The sequence below is a fragment of the Chiloscyllium plagiosum genome, chromosome 6, assembly GCF_004010195.1.
Source record: "Chiloscyllium plagiosum isolate BGI_BamShark_2017 chromosome 6, ASM401019v2, whole genome shotgun sequence".
NCBI classification, from domain to species: Eukaryota; Metazoa; Chordata; class Chondrichthyes; order Orectolobiformes; family Hemiscylliidae; genus Chiloscyllium; species Chiloscyllium plagiosum.
The window spans coordinates 19,332,270-19,339,453 of NC_057715.1; positions in this window are offsets into that span (position 1 = coordinate 19,332,270).

Consider the following 7,184-nt stretch of genomic DNA (forward strand, 5'->3'; position numbering starts at 1 on the left):
AAAAGTGATATTTGTCTTAACTTTGTCTCTTTCTTTTTAATATATATATATAATTAAACAACTGTTTTTGTGGTGACTTATACATATTTAACAGTATTTTCACAATACAAGTAACAATAAATTTCTATCTATACACTTCTATTTACAACCTATATTGGAGGAGGAGACAGAGTGCAATATATCCAAATTTGCTGTTAATGCAAAAATAGATGGGAAAAAATGTTCTAATGAGGATAGAAGGAATCTGCAAAGGGTATGGCATTTTGAATCAGTAAGCTAAAACTTGGCAGGTGGAGTTTGATGTAGGAAAAGTCTTACACTTTTATATAAAGCAGCATAAGACAATCTGATATTTCAAAGGAGGAAGACTCCAAAAAAGGTGCAGTTCAGAGAGATCCAAGTGTTCCTGTGCATGAAACACAAAATGTTAGATTGCAGGTGCAGCATGTAATTAAGAAAGCAGACGGAATTTTGGCCTTACTGTCCAGGGAGTTAGAGTTTAAAGATAGGGAATTCTGGTTATCTGGAAAACCTAGATGATCTGGGTACAAGGAGCTACGTATGAATGAGGATTTGGCTGGCAACAAGTAACTGATTGATCTGGGAAGTGGTGACCAGTTATCAATGTTGAAGAACTCCTGTCTGGCAACAGCTATGTGATTGGCTCCCAGATATCTGCAAGGCTCAGAGGTGCGACTGAATGGAGTACTCCCTCTGTAGTAAAAATGCGTCACAAATCTGAAGATAGCCAGTTTATTTCCCTTTAGTTGCTGCAGGCTCTGACCTTTAAATAAATAAATCGGTGACTTTATAAGTGTGAACCAGCCATTCTGTACTTACTGCAAATATGTGAAAGTACCTATAGAAGAAAGAGGGAGAAGTGGTATTGACCACAATTAATGCAGATGTCTGGAATTGTTTTCTTTTTGTTGTGCTATAGGCATTTGTTGCCCATTTCTAATCAGCCTTGAACTGAGCAGCTTGCTTTGTTATTTTAAAGGATAGTTCAGAATCAACCACTTTACTTTGGATCTGGAGTCACATGAAAGCCAGACCAGGTAATGATGGCAAGTTTCCTTCCCAAAATGGCATTAGTGAACCATATGGACTTTCACACAACTGACAATAATCTGAGTACTGATAATTGTGAAACTAACTTTCAGTTTTAATGAATTGAATTGAAATTCCTCCATGGTAGGATTTGAAACTATGTTCCTAGAACAGCAGTCTGGGCCTCAAGAAATAAAAAAAAATAATGGCATTACCACCATTCCCCCATTTCCCCTAACTATCAGTGATACCTCTTTGATAGACTCTGCACTGAAACATATGCAATGGTGTGAACATGGATTACTTGGCCACTACCTTCATTCCAGACAGCTGAAAACTTTAGGGCGAGTTCATTGTGAGTTTTGAATGGCATAATAAATGATAATTAATGCCAAGCAAAATCCTTAACCCTCAACAAAAGAATAATTTTACATTTCTGATGGTCATAATCCCTCAGAAGATAATTAGTGTTGGAGACTTTAAAAAAAACTTTCCTATTTGATTCTTTCATCTTTGTTAATCCATTCTGTTTCTCTCGAGCGTTATTTTCATTACTGAACTGATTTAAATCGAATTTTTATTTCCTGTGTTATATTTTTTATTTTGCATGTTTCTACATGTCTCAAAGTGAATTCTTTTATCTGACCTGCCAATGCCCATTTTTGGAAGAAGACAAATTAGATTTCTTTCATGGATTAGAACAAATATCCATTCAAAATTGTACAAAGACTTTCGTGACAGCTGTCAATCTTGCTCCTTTGCCATTTACTGCAAAAAAAACCCCTCCTTTTTATTATTTTCAACTATGTAGCAACACAGATTTTCAATTTGAAATTAAGCAGAACTAGGGCAGATGGCAGGAGGGGGCAGCTCTGTGGCTCAGTAGTTAGCTTGGGTTTGATTCCAGCCTCAGGTGACAGTCTGTATGGAGTTTGCACATTCTCCCTGTGTCTGTATGGGTTTCCTCTGGGTGCTGTATTTTCCTCCAACAATCCAAAGGTGTGCAGGTTAGGTGGATTGGCTATGCTAAATTGCTTACTGTGTTCAGGAATGTGCAGGCTAACTGATTTGGAGATGCCGGTGTTGGACTGGGGTGTACAAAGTTAAAAATCACACAACATCAGGTTATAGTCCAACAGGATTAATTGGAAGCACACTAGCTTTCGGAGCGACGCTCCTTCATCAGGTGATAGTGGAGTGATTCAATTTTTCAATGTATAATTTCAGTTACATCACACTGCAAATTTTTGCTTTAAATTCTGTGTTACGATCGAGCCCTCCACTATCACCTCATGAAGGAGCGTCGCTCCGAAAGCTAGTGTGCTTCCAATTAAACCTGTTGGACTATAACCTGGTGTTGTGTGATTTTTAACAGGCTAACTGAATTAGCCATGCGAAGTGCAGGGCTACGGAGACAGGGTAGGGGTTGGGTCTGGGTCAGATGCTCTTCAGTGTGGACTTGATGGGCTGAATGGCCTGTTTCCACACTATAAGGATTTTATGGTTGTAAATAAATTAAAACACTATAAGGATTTTATGGTTGTTAATAAATTAAAACAAATCACAATTGAACATATTAACTATTTTAGATTTATCCTTGTTTCTTCTTTCTTATGATGCAGGCATTACTGGCAATGTTGTGATGGCCCTGCTGTAATGCTGCTGAACATTCAACTAACACAACTGAATATCTAGCTGGACCACATTAGAGGGTAGCTAAGAGTTAACCAGAAATGAAAGCAGGAATTGCTGGTGAAATTCAGCAGATCTGAAGGTATCCGTGGAGAGGAAGACAGAGTTGACATGTCGAGTGTAGCACGGCTCTTCTCCAGGAGCCGGAGTTCACAGATACCTGCTGGCGTTCTCCAACATTCTCTCTTTTTGGTCCAGGTTTTAAGAATCTGCAGTTTTTTTCTTTCATCACATTCAAACTTGTTTGTGTGACACTCGAGTTGCATATCTAAGAGCATCAGAGCACAAGAAATATAATCACAAACAGGGCCTTGAGTCTCCTATGCAATTCTACTGTGCCTGACACCCATGTAACTTGATTCTCCAGAAGCCAAAAAGCTATCTCAACTTCAAAAATGCACAATGCCTCAACCACCACAACCCTCTGGATAGAGTTCTAATAACATGGAATTCTCTAAGTAAAGGAAGTTCTCCTCATTCTAGTCTTAAATGATCAATCCCTTATCCTCTGTTTATTCCTCCCCAGTTCTGCATTGGTAAAATAAAACATTCTTGACCTCTATAATGTTAAATCATCTTAGAATCTTTTCAATTTCAATGGGATCCCTTTTCATTCTTCAAAACCCCAGATATTGTATATACCTCCATCATTGAAAAAGTAGGCTGGACATTAGGAAGCTGAAGTTACTGGCTGTATTTTTGTTCCTCATTTTTAAAAACTGTGGTCTGTTGTTGAATAATGAAAGTCGTTGTCAAATCCATTGAAGCTCTGGTAAAGGAACGTACTGCCAAAAAGGTGAAATAAATCAAAATCAGCAGACAGCAAATCTTCTTCTCATTTTCAATTTTGTTTAAAGATGAGAGAATTTACAACTTTTCTTGTGCACTTGGAAGAAAGTAAAATCACAGGAGATGTTTCTCTCCATTACATATTTTAAAAAAATATATTGTTCTTGTTAGACTACTGCTGACGTTAGCTGACTGTGTGGTGCAGTGTGTAAGTACACCTAATAACATATGGTTCTGGACGTTATTTCATTTTACCGCTCGCCGCTTCAGTTATGACCTTCCAGCTTCTCCGCGCATTTACTATAATGATGGTATTGTATGAATTCCAGTTGCTAATGAGTGTGTTTCTTTCTCATGTCTTTACCCATAAAGGCTTGTTATCGGAAAACAATCCCAAGTGAAAATAAATAGCAGAAGATCTCAAGATGGGTTTATCTCTTTGGATACTGGAGCCAAGCTGAAAGTGGCTTCTACTTGTAGTTCCAAAGACATTTACAACTGTTAGCTCCTGTGGGCTGTAGTGTTTTCTGTTTAAACATGAAGAGGAAGATTAGTTATATATTTTAGCCTGACAGTTACTCAAGGAATATGATTCTAATGATAATGCGGCAGACATTACTGGCAAGGGTAACCAACTACCTGATCCCAATGGAAAAGCCTGAGTACAATCTTTCTCCTTAATACACATCCAGCTAATAATTCATCACACTCACAGCTTTCTTTTCGAGTGAGGCTTCAAACTGATTCTTTAGCTTTATTGCTCGACGAGGTGTTGTAAAACATATACAGCTGAACTTCGGAAACTGGCACGGTTCCATGCATGAGAATTAATATAATATATTTCTTTATTATGCAAAATCTGTAAAAAAAAAAACACAAAGTCAAATATTTATTGTTCCCAAACCTCAGAAGAGTTAATTAAACTTGAAAAGAAGCAGTGGTCGGCTTGTAAATTACTGAAATGTTACTAACATAAATTTAATTGCCCTATATTTTCATGGCAAACATTTTTGTCTGTTATGTATTCTTGTTAATTATCAAGAAAATGTCTTTTAGAAACTTTGAAATGATTGTAATTTAAATATGTATGAAGTTTTATTTCTTAGTAATTATAATTATGAAAGTGTTAAATAAAAAATGAATTCAACTCACTTATCAGCCCTCCGCACAGGGAATAATGATCGAATCCTTCTTTATGAGGTCTGAAAGGGCTCATTAGAAAGTTTTCCCTGTTAATCAGTGTGCGTGACTGTACCAGTCCTAATTTGCACCAAATAATAGCACAATCTACTTCATGAAACAAGAAGATCAGTAAGATTTTTGTCAATTCAGGACAATATCAATGAGCATTCAGTATTTTCCATATGTTGGAAATGAAGATCTTGTTTTTTGTGATATCTCGTGTAGTCTTTCTAACTGTCCAGCCATTATCAGATTCTTTCTGCTTGTTTGGGTGAGCAATGAGATCTGCAATGCAGAACTAACTGACCGTAATATTGTGGTATAGACAGACATTCAATTGGGGGTGGGGGGGGTGGGGCGGCAAGAAGGCATGTAATGGTGGCATGGGGTAATATAGTGAGGAGGATAGATACCCAGAGCTGAAGTCCAGATGGCTATGTTGCCCATTGAATGCCAGCATTCTAGACATCTGCTCAGGGCTGAACAGGATATTGGGTGAGAGGACCTATTTGTTACGGTTCATACATTTTCCAATAATGTGCGCAGGGTGAGAATGAGATTTAGACAGTATAAGGAACTGAGTTGAAAAGCAGAACTTCAAATGTAGTGGCTTCTGGATTATTACTTAAGCCACATGCCAGTTGGCTGACAGCACATAAGATTAGTGAAACAAATACATACTCAAAGACTGTAAATATCAGAATAAGATCCTAAACAGTCTTGACAAGGTGGACGTGAAAAAGATATCTTGTTGTTGAGTAAAGCTTAATCCAAATTACTTATTAAATCCTTTCTTTTGACAAATTATGAAGGCTGCAAAAGCCTTGTCAACATTTTAATTATGAAAACAAATAGAATCTGAAACAACATATGGCTTTATATGTGATGGTGAAGGCAAAAGGGAAATATTAGCTCTCCAAGCTCCCAGATACCTGTCATCCCAAATGTGCAAAGATTGAAGGTATGTCGTTTGATTGGAGAACATTATTTTCTGTTTATGAATATGTATTACTTTTGACATATGTAAATGCACCATAATAAGAAACTGACCCATTATCTTCAATTAGTTGTTTGGTAACTCTTGGTGTAGTTGCTTAACTTGCCAACCATCAGCACTCTTTTCTCCTGTAGTAAATATTGCTGCAGTTGTTTAAATTTGATATTCTTGTATTTGCCCTGATAAATGTGAGATGAAAAGCGTCTCTCTCTTCAGCAATATTCAATTTCTATAATACCAAGCAACTTGGTTGACTTTTATTTAGATAATGGATACAGGATAACATAGTGCATTCAATTTCTACTTTTGGGAGCTACTACAAAGGTAATATGAAATTATTGTGAATTTTTTAAAATACAAAACTAAGGCCAATAAATTTTTTGCTCACCAGACATGCAGAACCAGGAAATCTCATTTTCAGTACAATGCATCTTGTCGGAAAGGTCGAAGAAGAAAAGTTGCATTTACATGGTGCCTCTCATGACCTTGGGATGCTGCAAAATGCTTTTCAACCAGTAGAGTATTAGAGATTGTAGTTTTGTTAGTTTTAAAATAGTTATTGAAAAGGATAGGAGAGAACATAAAAATTAAAGTTCTATATTGGAGTAAGGCCAATTTTGACAGTGTTAGACAGGAACTCTTAAAAGTTGATTGGGATAGACTGTTCACAAGTAAAGGGACTGCTGGCTAGTGCGAGGTTTTCAAAAGTGGAATACCAAGATTTCAGAGACAGTATGTTCCTGTTAGAATGAAGGGCAAGGCCGGTAGGAATAGGGAACAATGGATGTCTAGGGATATTGACACTCTGGCCAAAAAAAGGTGGCATATATCAGGCATAGACAGGTTGGATCAAGTGATTGTCTTGAAGAGTATAAGATGGGTAGGGGCATACTTAAGAGAGAAATCAGGAGGCAAAGATGTGATATGAGATAGCCTTGGCAGATAAGGTTAAGGAGAATCCAAAGAGATTCTACAAGATTCTACTATTAAAGACAAAAAAGCAACTAAGGAAAGAATAATGCCCCTTAAAGATCAACAAGGTCCTCTATGTGTGGACCCACAGAAGATGAAAGAGATATTAAATGAATATTTCACATCATTATTTATTGAGAAGAAAGATTTGGAAGCTAAGGAACGCGGAGAAATAAATAACGATGTCTTGAAAAGAGTCCACATTACAGAAGAGGAGGTGCCGGAGGTCTTAAAAAGATTAAAGATACATAAATTTCCAAGATATGTGTATCCCAGGGCATCGTGGGAACCTAGGGAAAAATTGCAGGTCCCCAGCAGAGTGATCTGTATCGCCGACAAGCCACGGGAAGACTGGAGGGTGGCTAATGTTGTGCCTTTTTTTAAGAAAGACTGCAAGGAGAAGCCTGGGAACTGTAGACCAGTGAGCCTGATGTCAATGATGGGTAAATTGTTGGAGGTGATTCTGAGAGAAAAGAGTTACATGCATTTGGGGAGGCAAGGA